This window comes from Tachysurus fulvidraco, chromosome 14, assembly GCF_022655615.1.
Source record: "Tachysurus fulvidraco isolate hzauxx_2018 chromosome 14, HZAU_PFXX_2.0, whole genome shotgun sequence".
Classification (NCBI taxonomy): Eukaryota; Metazoa; Chordata; class Actinopteri; order Siluriformes; family Bagridae; genus Tachysurus; species Tachysurus fulvidraco.
In genome coordinates, this window is record NC_062531.1 from 9,589,193 (window position 1) to 9,602,440 (window position 13,248).

The following is a 13,248-nucleotide window of genomic DNA, read 5'->3' on the forward strand; positions in this document are numbered from 1 at the left end:
CAACACGCAACATGAAAATCCTGTATTTTTTGTAATTTTGTATATTTCTTTTTACTAATTTTCTGAAAACATGTCTAGGAAAGACGTATTGAGACATAGCTAATATGTGTGCCGGACCTTTTTGAAATGGTTTCAGGTTTCAGCAGTAAATCAGGTATAAATCAATAAAAAAATACATGGAAAATGTGGATCTAGACAGAGTCCACAATTTTATTTTCACCAGGATGAGCAATGTCAGTGTTTTTTTGTTTTTTTTCTCCTTCCACACTTTTGATTAATTTCATTCCAGTCAGGATATGTACCTCTGAAATGTTCCAGGCTGATCTTACATTTTGATTGCCATATTTGCCCTTCTAAAATGCTTGTACGACATAATGTATCATCATCGTGTAATGCAATCATCTGCATTCATTGGAAAAACTTGCTTAGTGTTCTCCTGTGCTCTTGTGTATTTTAATTGCTGTCTGGTTGGCTTTTATTTTAAAGGAGATGGTATTATAGACATCCCTTTGTGAAAATATACCTATATGGAATAAGACTCTAGGTGCAATTAACGATAATCCTTATCCAGATAAATAACTGCATAATACAACCGATGGCTCTGATTAAACTATAGACCTGTGTGTGGAAAAACAACATGGACACAGAGTTGACAGAGAATTGTGTCTTTCAATAATATGTCTTGTCTATTTTGTGATAATGTGTTTTGGTGTGTGTCATGAAATGGCAAACAACAACCAAAAACTGTTAAAAACAAGAACCATAAACTATGAATACAATGCATAGACAAAGACTGCATGGGCAAAACTATGGCGTATATACGACAACACAAGAATATTACAACAACAAAAGCTTGATTACGAAAGACAGAGCACCAGTAAAATGAAACAAGTTTGAGTTATTAGAGAACCATTAGAGAACTAAACACCAAAAGACACCATGACCGAATGTTCAGATCTATTTGCACTTTGCACATTAATTTCTTACACATTTCCTAGACTCCGACCTCATATTTATTTATTTCCAAATCTGTACAGAAGATATTAAATGTGCAATACATAAATATTATTAAAACTTAACTTTTGATGTTACTTTACTTTACTATAACTTTAGTGTTTACTAAAGTTTACTAATAGGTTAAGTGCAATAACGTGCAATAGGTTAGTATTTTTAATAAATACTCTGGTAATTAAAAGTGCTCTACTCTACTATTCTCTACTTCACAGACCTCTTTTAGAAATTAGGCATTATTCTTGTTATATTTTATGAAAATTCCCGAACTAACTTCTCCTGAAAATAAATAAAATTGGTCATACATACTCCTGTAGTCGAGACAAATTACAAGCTCACAGTATGTAGCCGGGGTTCAGGGGATCATATCCAGAATTCACAGATCACATTAATGAATGCTTGCATTTCTACTTGCTATTTTTTATTTCTACTATTTTTTCTATGTCTTTTTTAATAGTTTCTGTGAGCATAGTAATAGATCATGGCATGTCATTATACTCCTAATTTGTCATTTTTCTCCAAATCCCTAATTTTACATACGGCATAATTTACACACTCACCTGCAACTTGCCTACTAACTTTCTGAGATGTTTTCTATTTAATTTTGATTTTATTAATGCTCAAGTATAAATAAAATCTAAACTATATATACACTCTATGGCCTCCTCTTGTCTATGTAATAAATGCCCTTTCTATAGTTTGACTCATTTTATTGGCCACAAATACACTAAAAAGCACAAAGTGAATCAAGCGTAAGCCTAGCCTACACTTTTAATGCCACAGCCTAAAATAAAACACCTTGGGAGATCCTAAAAGCAGTGTGTGGGTATGCTTTGTATTTGCTTGTGTATGATATAATTGCAAATCTTGGCTGGTGTATTGCATGAGACCTTAAGAAAGCTCCATTCTTGTCAACAAACCCCAAGCTTTCAATACCCCAGACATTAATTTCTACTCATACGGCAGGCGTCCCACTTCCGCAATACTCACTGCCTGCACTTTTTTTTGGTGGATTTGTCTCGGTTGTCGATGCTCTCTTGGCAAACTGTGTGGGGATGAAATTGCCTTGATTTCACACTCAGATGAATTCCCTGGAGGTCCTACTGGATCATTCAGAAAAGGGCTTATTAAAGTAGCTGAGCTAAAGCCGTCATCGTGTGCCATCGTCTTCAGTACGGAGAGAAGTGAAGAAAGGCAGACTGATAGTGAGGGCGTCTTTGCATAATGGTACAACTGCAAAACAAAGAAATGACTTTTAATATGTTTCTGTGTATAACAAGTAAACGATAACCTCTGGCTCAGCAGCAAATACTTAAAGACGGAGAGAGAACAAGGTGTTAGAGATGCCGATTCATTAATCTCCTCCACATTTTAGAGAGGTCTTGGTAGAAAAGTGTGTATTGTGTACACAGAGAAGCTGCTCTGAGACCTGTGCAGCTTCTTGACTCACGGTAGTTAAAGAAGAAATCAGGACTGTCTGGCACGGTTTTGGAACAGCCCTCTAGGGGCAAAACTGCTCTCTGCAATCAGAGCAATCAGATGGTTTTGTGTCTTGTTGGCTTCAACTAAGCAAAAACACCAAGTAAAGTAGTCAAGATTCAAGGGTTTATTGTCATGTGTAAACAGGCAGTTATACAATACAATCCAATTCTTACTCAGCGACACCTCCAGCAACCTCTGACATTAAACAGGATTTATATAGAAGATACAAAAAAAAAAACATGCATTTTAAATAGTTCAAGAAAATGGAAGAGGGTAACAAACAAACAAAAAAAAGACAAGAAAAAGTGTATTGTAAATTGTAGTTATTTTAGTTCATTCAATTCATTTATTTTAATTCACAACTTATTGTGGGATGTTGACTCTGTGCATTTCCTTTTGCCCCATAGGACTATATAAAAATCCCAACATAAATAGAAGTAGTTGCAGGCTGTAGTGTTTAACTAGATTTCATTTAATATATTTAGAATTCAGATATATACTTCTCTCTAAAGTATTTATATTTTGACTACAAGTCTATAATTCTTTTATTATTTTATGCATCACTGTGTCTCTTACTGGACCAATCAGAGTAAAGGGACTGCCATCTGCTGTGTTCACTCAACTGTTAGACAGCTAAAATTGTGTGTGTGTGTGGTGTGTGTGTGTGTATATGTGTGTGTGTGTGTGTATATGTGTGTGTGTGTGTATATGTGTGTGTGTGTGTGTGTGTGTGTGTGTGTGTGTGTGTGATGCAACATTTGAATGAGTGCAAATTACTAATTACTAATCTTGTAAGCTTTCATTCTTCATACATTCTTTTATTCTACAACAACTAACCCAATCATAATTACAATAGAGGATAAATATGTATGCTCACCTCTTAAATATGTGCATAATGATATGTTTACTTTGCAGATTTGGTGTTTACAAAGAACAAGAATAAAATCAAATTCATGAAACCTAATGTGGGAACACTGTGGCAAACCTAAGCTAAAAATAAAGGGGGAAATTAAAGAAAAACAGTCGTATTGTGGTCTAAAGATTGAAAAATATGTCTATACATCATGTTGTCCATTCAGAAAACTACTTTCAGAAAACTAGTTTTAATTTTCTGCAGAATAAACTGGATGATATTTCTACGCCTTCCAACCAAGGTTTATCCAAATAATTTGGAATCACTGCGTAAATAACAAAATAAAAAAACTATAACTTCTTATATCTTCTACTGCAGAAGAAAAGATGAAGGATGAGACAACATGGACTCATGCTTGCTAATTCATTATCAATTCAGATGACTGGATTTGGGTGAAGTGATGTAAAGTACGACTGGGTGCAGAATTAACGTTCGTACAGTTTCTTATGACATAAGAAATCTAAAACCACACCACCTTCCCTGATACCAGTTTATAAAACTGCATTCATAGGACTGAGGTTCTTAATGAGATCAGAGGATGGTATAGATATAAATATAGATGGAACATATTTAAATTTAAAGGTATCACTTGAGCCACAAAGAAGTCAATGATTTTTACAACGTTGTTTTGTTTTAGAGAATCTAATTTTTGTATTCTGTGGTGTATTGTTTGTTCTTATATTGCTTTCATTCATTCATTCATTCATTCATTCATTCATTCATTCATTCATTCATTCATTAATATACTGAAATGTTTCAAAATATCATATATTTTTTTCTCTCTTTACAAGCAAACTCTAGGTTAACTTTAAAATTAAGCTTCAGCTTTAACAAAGCACAATAACATTACATTATTCTTTGCCTGGTCAGGATTGTGGTGGTTGAAATTAAGCTACTAGTTTTAATTTTTGAGGAATAGGTCCAACTAAATTTGTTAGAAATTATTTTAAAGAGGTGCAAACAAAAGTAACAATTGTCCGAACAAAATAAACACAGTCCTGGAAAAAAAATATAAACAGCTGAAAAGTTCATTAGCCAAATCCAGGTTCTAACTATTACTGTTTTCTGCTACAGTAATTATGTATGCTTGTTTCAGCATATTACCTTAATGCACGAAGTGGCTGTTTAAAATTGGAGACTGTAATACATTTTAAGTTGTATAATTTGCCACATTTTGCTCAGGCGTCTCATATTCACATTTGAGGCTACGTTTAGCTCGTATATCTGTGTTCTGTGGATTTTTGTAGTACCAAGAGGCTATTTGTGTTGTGTGTCCATGTTTGTCGCAGAGAGAGGGCCCTACAGAGAGACAGAGGAAATGGTTAAATAGAAGTGCCTGTACTGCTAACAGCACTGTCACAGCATAAGTGTGGCAGTAGCCAATCGTGTGCGAGTGACTGGAATACATTGTACGCTAATTAGCTTGTTATGGTGGCAGGTGACAAATGGAAGGGAGGCCATGTTGCTGTGACATTAGCTGTCATGATACGAGCTGCTGTGGCATTAGGAGAAGAGTGAAAATGTCAGTGTAAATAGCTTGAGCACATAAAATGTCACCAAGCTTCTCCCTTCTTTAACACCACATCCCTCCACATCTTAAGCACACTCTCACCAAACACACAGCTTAACCCTTTATATCCCACAGTTACCTCTGGCTTCCCAAAGAGTTTAAACCTTTAAATCAAATGAAAAATTTGACCAATCAATTTAACCATTTCTTTTTTCTGAAATAGCACTCAAATGAACTTGAACATGACAAACATTTACAGAAATATCCATATCCAACTCAGCAAGGTTTCATACTTGTCAGTTCATAGCAATTCAAATGACTCAATTTAGGGCTGTTTGAATAAAACTCAAACCATCATTTTCACTTCTTGACAATTTTTTTTTTTACAGTGAAAACACATACTGAGAGTTTCATTTTCATTATCTCCATTATCCAGTCACCTGCCAATTCTCACCATGCAGCCAAATCTCCATTACTAAACCTCTACCAACTATTTTTTTGAAAGAATAATGTCTATAGAAAAATGTCCATCAAAACTTAAATCTTAGATTCAGGCTTTTTTTTCTGTGTATATACAGAAATGATTTTCAGTCCAATTCTCATTTATTTAAAAAAAAACAAAATAAGAAACAAAACTCTGCTAAATTGTGTTCTTTCCTAATATACTCATTTAGTGAATTAGTTCTCCCAAAATATGGACATTTCTTATAAAACTTTGCTCTGGAAGCTCTGTGTTCTGCAAAAAATTATTTAATTTTGGTTCACAAAGCATCTGCTATGTTTTGTAGCTTAACTTTGCAACAAGCGTCAAAAACCTCAAGGTTTCATCTACAGGTACCTCTGTCTATTCAGAGCTCCACTTATTTCAAGTTGATAAATGCAAAAGTGTATGTTCCAGAAGGAAAACTTGCTTACATGGACAACGATCTTAAAATATTTATTAAATTTATGGAGTTTAGGAATGATGAATAAGGTGGAAGGAAAAATTAATAAAACACTGTATTGTATTGTATTGTATTGTACTGTGTTGTATTATTATATTCACCTGTTATCTCATTGTCTATAACTGTTAGCTTTTTCGTTGTTTGGACTCTAGTTTAATACTGTATTTTTTAGGTAGCTAAGTGATATTTATTTGATACAAATTATACTTCGTTGTGTTTTAAACTTGAGAGTTATTAGACTCAGACATTGTAGTAAATGGTATACTATATGAAAAGTTTTTTTTTACAGTTATCAATGAATGAATGATTTTACCATATCCATTACCAAAACTGTTAAAATTCTATCAACATGGATAAATACATGAGTGTGTGTGTCTGCCTGTGTGTCTGCCTGTGTGTCTGCCTGTGTGTCTGCCTGTGTGTCTGCCTGTGTGTGTGTGTGTGTGTGTGTGTGTGTGTGTGTGTGTGTGTGTGTGTGTGTGAGAGATGGTCTTAAGAGGTTAAATCAATCTGGAAAGAGTGAGAGAGCTATTAATGATGTGTTTCTAGTGGGAGGTGATGTATGTGATTGAGAAGCGGCCCTTGCCTCATTGACCTCCTGAAGGTCCACTCTAGTAAACCCTCCTCTGTGTAAATGTGTGTTCATGTGTGTAGCTAATGAGGTGTGGGTGTGAGTGTGTGTACCTGTATCTTTCATCATCCACCATTAAGACGCTGCTACATCAGCCTCTGAGTCCTAATCAGCACCCCAGCCACTGATCCTGTTTATGTAACATCCACATTGGAAAATCCTGTTATGCTGGCCTCTGCCAAACTGGTCTCTCATGGACTGGACTCTATTGCCCTTGAAGTTTTACTGCCTAAGTTTCCTCCAGGTCTTCCGATTTTCTTCTTTTTCTCCCTAGTGGTTCAGCTAAAATAAAATGACTGTATGTATTCCCACCTCATGTAAACTTTCCATGTGATAGACTCTGGATTTATTGCATTACTGAGCAAGTTGTAAAGCAGGATAAAGTGAAGAAATTAATAAAGAAATGAATAGCTGTGCAATACGATAATATATTTTATAATTATAACATTATTCATTTGCTAAAGTTTTAGTATGGACAACTTCACATGGTGCTAGATGAGGGTTTGAACCAAACTGCTGTCTGAAAATGTGCATGAACAAAGACCTTTTACAAAGAAAAGCATGTAATTTCATGGTACAGTGTATACTGTCACTGAATGTATGTCTCACTGAATGTGTCTCAGAAAGTACATTGCATGTTCCATTCAGACAAAAAGTACATGCTTTTCAGTTGAGTATTATACTTTAGCTTTGCCGCCATAATAATATCCCATTATAACAATTAGCTTTTGAACATTTTGTGTGAGCCATCTTTGATATCTCATCGCAAACTGCCCTGTTATTTTCTCTGGTCTGAATCTTGGAGTGTAAAACACTCAAAGGAGTAGGAGCAGTTAACCAGCTCCATTTCAGTGGGATTATTATGTATGGCATTACGAATTTCGCATCCATTTCATGAAGCACAGCCTAGAATTATAGTTGGATTTTCTACTGGCACAGTTCCATACATGGCAGGGATATGAAGAGCATCTGTTTTGCATTTTTACGCCTCAAAGCAATCCTGCAGAGAGCTGGTGATATAATGCTGCAACTTTGTATGGAAATAATGCAGCCATGAAACCCCCCACCACCACTATCTTTGGAGAGGGTGTGTATTTTTTTTTTCTTGAATAGAAAGTGCTATTTGAATTTATTTTTAAAGCTTTGAGCGTATTACACAAAATAGCTACACGGCTAATGTTCTTATTCAAACATATAAATGATCATGTTATTTCATCCCAAAATACTATTTGTCATTTCACCATATGAAAGACATTTTATATAATATACAGTATATCACACTTGTTATTGTTACTTGTATGTTAAAAATATACAATAAACTATTTGAAAATTTAAAATTGCATATGTAACTGTGGTCCATTTACACGTGTTCATTGAACATTTAAAGGAAACACCCTCGCTACATCATGGTCATCCTCATCATGCATAGCTCTCTCTCTCAATGGTAGAATCAGAGCAATATATGTATTTGCATACTTTTGTTTATTCTAGACCACCAAGGTGGTTTCCTTTACAATCTAGTGAATGCAATATTTAATAGATGACCAAAAATTATGAGGACACATAACCCCTCACATCCACAACAATGATCTTACTCAGACTGTTTCCACAAAATTGGAAGAACACAATTATCTTCATTGTCTGTATGTTGTAGAATTTCCCTTCACTGGAACTCTATATTAATGTCCATGGTATTGGAATAGGATGTTGAACAAGCAGACATGGGTGTGATAGTCAGGTCTCTATATACTTGTGTCCATACAGTGAATCAAATCCATCACAAGAGTCTATAACAACTCCTGGTGACAGTTCTAATAATGCTCGTACCTCATACTCGTACAGCTCTCATAAATAGTGCACTTGCCATACTTTATAGAGCATGAGATATGTCATTTAATGGAATAAGACACCTCATAACCTGCGTACAAGTATGGTTGCACCATTGTTAGAGCAGCCTATACCCAGTTGGCTTGACTGTCTTTAAACAGGGAAGCCCCATTATGGTTCAACCCAAAGCACACAATCAGCTCACCAGTGAGCCGTTCAGCTGGCACTTATTTCTACATAGCTCTTGAGAGCATTCATTGGATATAGAGCTGGTTTGGGCATGTTCTCATCTGCAAGGCCATATAGGTTGATGGGTTTATTGACATACTGGGGTGTCAGTCTGATCCCCAATGAAAACACAACGAGCTGACTGATAATGCATGCAATTCTGCTACTCCTCTGTATTGATGTAGTGATGGCCAGTAAAAATCCAGCTTTTTTTCTACATTTGGAATTTTTTTTCTAGATCTTTTAGCGGTTCATATGGCACTTTGCACAAACTGCAGCAAAAGACAAAGGTGATGAATAGCCTACAGCATATTAACAGGCTGCAAGATGCACTTCATGGCTATTAGAATTGTGCTGCAGGGATCTGTAAATACCTGTTGGAGATGTTTATGTTCAGACATTTAACATCTGTCATGCACTGTGGCAAAGCAAACACCTTCTTCTTCTTCTTCTTCTTCTTCTTCTTTTTCTTCTTCTTCTTCTTCTTCTTCATTTTGCTCTTAGATACACAACAGGTTGTGCAAGGTGACAAGCTTTAAGCAATTCTTAGTTTATAAGTGTTTGGGCTTCAGATTAGTTACTCTTTGTCCATATTATTTATGTTGACTTAATACTTAATTATGTTGCTTCTACACTGCTAATTTTATTCTAGCACGGAAATCCATTCGGTTATTTTATTTATATACCGAATGATTAAGTAGGGTATACTTTGCTAACAAAGGATACTCTCATAACAATTTTGATGAGCTGGTGTACACAAAAATTGACAGTGTACATTGTACTGATGACTTCAAAATTTCCCCGATCTAACTTTGCACCACGAGTCAATTTAGAGGTGGGAGTAATATTTAAATATTGGTGTCTTTGTTCAATTCCTTTCCAAGATGCTCTCAAATGACCCATAAAGCTAACCTCAGTTAAAAAGATAAGTCTGACCATTGTTCAATGCAACTCTACTGAGTGGTGATCAGTAAACAGTTTCACACTTTCTTTTAGTCTTTGGACTTTTCCTCAATGGAGTGCTACAGTAAGTGTTTGTTCTAAGTACATTTAAGACCAAACAAACCATGTGTTGCAGAAAATTGTACCGAAATATAATAATGATTTCACCACTCAGGCTCAGAATCTTTAAGGTAATTGCTGTCTGACTGGTATTACACATGTTCACCATCAATCACCAACCACAGATGGTGAGCCCACAAGATGGCTCCATGTCAGGGGTGGGTCAAAGTAACCTTAATCTGGGACGCTTGCATCTATTTATACCCTTCATTGTGGTCTTTATGATTTAACTTTGTCCGACCCCTCCCATCAGACATGTTCGACAGGGGTAGCCCTGCTGGGAGGATTCTCTGAGGTTCACTACAGTACATAAGCCCTTTCTTAATAACAAGGTCTCAAAAGGATTGTGTTTGTCTTATAGACAATTTGAAATGCAATTTTAGCAACCCTACATCTTACAATACAATATCCTAAAAATAAATTTTTAGGGTTACCCTCTAGACATAATTTTTGAGTCTGGTTAAAGAGAAATTTAATAGAGTGTCATTTTAAGCCATTTGACTTTATGTTCCTGGTAGAGATGCTTATTTAAGATTTATTTAAATATGTTACTACTTCAAAAGGCTTTACAACATACATTGAAATTACTGGAGCATTAGAAAAAATGTTAAAGTTTTAGGAAGATCTCTCATGAGTGTATTAGCCGTACTAAGTGAATATACTGTATTTGTATTGTTGATTTGTTTTGAAATGATTTGGACAAGGGCTGAAACTATAAAAATATTCATTTTTATAAAAAGCATTCACTGTCTGCAAACCTCAACACTACACCAAAAATATTTAAACATTCAATGCTTTGAGCAGAGGAAATTACACACTGATTCTGCCTAATGTGAGGTGCTATGGACAGTTGTGTAATTACTATACTTGTGTACAATTTTACAGGTTAATTAGTGATGGAAGAGAGCAGTATTCCACTTTAAACCATTTCACAATCGGCTGCAAAGTCTACTATAATGCAGGTTCCATTATGGAATAACCTTCAGCCCTCTCTCTCTCTCTCTCTCTCTCTCTCACACACACACACACACACACACGCACACACGCACACAAACACAAAATGCTATAGTCACTTGGTTTCCATTTAATAGTGACTCCCTTCCCTTTTCCCCCATGTTCAGGGGTAAGGGAAGTCTCTGTAATTGAGGTTTACACGCTTGTCTTGCTGAAAAACTGCAGATCAAGTCTGGTAGAGGCTGTACAGTCATGCATGAAATTACAAACGGAATTTTATTGCCCTACGTCCACTGCATCGTCTAAACAGGAATCATGGTCAGGCTATGAGCATCTTAGTTTTATTTCATCACCGAGCTCACATGCTGGCCAACTCATTTTCGAGGGTCTACGGTATGTGCACTATTCCTTCATATAGAAATGACATGATCTTGACATAAAACACCTGGAGTAAATATATATTATTTCATTTGTACATTTTTATAGGTAGTCCAGATTATTTCTCTATGTTACTCATTCTTATAGATGACAGGTGGTTATGTATTGTGATTTTAAGCCATAAATTGCAGAGTAAATGGAACCACCTGAATGCTTCAACCAGGCTACAAAGCTGCAATATGATTTCACTTCTGAAAAAACAACATTATAGCAAAATAATATATGTTATTCAGTATGGGCAGTGGCAGCCCAACTGTTAAGGCTCTGGGTTGTTAATTGGAAGATTGGGGTTCAAGCCCCAGCACTTCCAATTTGCCATTGTTGGGGCCCTTAATCCTCTCTGCTTCAGGGTTGTTGTACCATGGATGACCCTGCATTCTGACCCCAACCTCCAAAGAAAAAGTTTCACTTTGCAGTAATGTATATGTGACAATAATAAAGGCTTTCATTTATGTAGCATTAATAAAAAGGCTTCAGTAAAATTGCGGTTAATTGCTTCACTCACTATTGTGATTATTAGTTTATGTATTTTTCAAATGCAAGATTTAGGTTGCATAACTTGCATAATAAGAAAAGAAACTTTAAATCCATTCACTTGTTGTTGTACTTAACAAACTTGCACATATTGCTATTGCCATGAGCTGGAGTTATTAACAAGTCAAGCATGTGTTTTTAACAAGATTGTAATGCAACATGGCATGACATCAGTTCCAATAATCGCCACTTAATAAACCACTATATTGTGCAGCCTGATGCAAAAGTTTGTACACCCTTACTGAAACAAGGATTTTACAGATATTTCTTTACCATGAACATGAATGGTCAGAAATGTACTATAATTATATAGACATTATCAAAAACATAAGTGACATTTATGAATGTGACATGAACATGTTACCTGTTTCTAAAGACTACTGCTATACTGCTTTGGAGTTTTTTTCTCAACATTTTTTTCAAATCTTTCCCAGAATCTCCCACACCACTGCACTGTCATTTTAACTCCATTAGCTTCTACAGTAGATATAAATCATTGATGCTGGCCTACACAAACAATACCAGCCATACTACCTGAATGCACTTATCAAATCCCTATCTGCACTGTGTTCCCTTTGAGCCACAAGAATTGTTCAATTTTACTCACCATCACTCAAGAACAAAGAAGAAACAAGGAAGACCTGCATCAAGACTTTTCCCTTCTAACACAGAGTTGCCTGTGAATGTAGTTTTTTTTTTCTTTTCATTTGTACGTAGATATTTATTATGAGTAATAAATCACACTTCTGCTCAAAATCACTGTAAGCTCATAATCGAATCAATTTGAATTTACATTTAAAAAAATCCATTAAGCATTTGCCTTACAAAATTAAGGAATGATTAATGAAAACCAGTTAAATACATGGCAAGTTAATTTATTAACTTCAGATAATAACATCTTCAGCAATTGCTATTTGGATTTTGTAATAGCAAAATTGTTTTGCCCAATTATTCCACTTATTATTTATTTCCACTTATTTTATTATTTTTATTTTTTAAACTCTTTTTGATAGAATATTTTACAGGTACAATTACATGTACAGCACTTGGTACTGTAGCTGCTCTTATACAGAGCAACTTACATTTTCTCATTTATACAAGTGAGTAGTTGAGGGTTAAGAACCCAGCAGTGACAGCTTGGTGAAGCTGGGAGATGAACTCAAAGTCTGTATAGTAACATCTTAAGCATAGAGTTACCACTTCCTTGGTAGGTAGGAGATACTATACTAAAATGTTTAAAGTGAACATTCCCATTAATATGATCTAATAATCGTAAACCATTACCTTCAAACTGTGGCAGAAAAATGAATGATATCCATTTCCAGTAACTTTACAGCATTCTCCAAATTCGGTGTTGAGAGTAGAAGGGTAGCAGGTGAAATATGTCCACAGAACAGATCAAAACAAGGTTATATGCTATTCAATGTAGCAAAAATGTTTGTTTAATTGGTTAGCATTAATATTAATTTTCTACGTAGTACGGAAAGTGAGAGATGAAGAATGTCCATCTAAACAACATCCTTTTGAATTAAGAGGCTAACCTAAGAGACTAACTCAGCAGCTAACCTGTGGCTGGCCTTTTTTTTTATTTGCCTTTTGCAGTTTTCAATTAAATGAGTTCAACTTAATGTTTAAATTACACTATTATTGAAAAAATAATTATTCGATCACAAATGAATACACGTACTATCAACACAATCAATCACAAATTCAT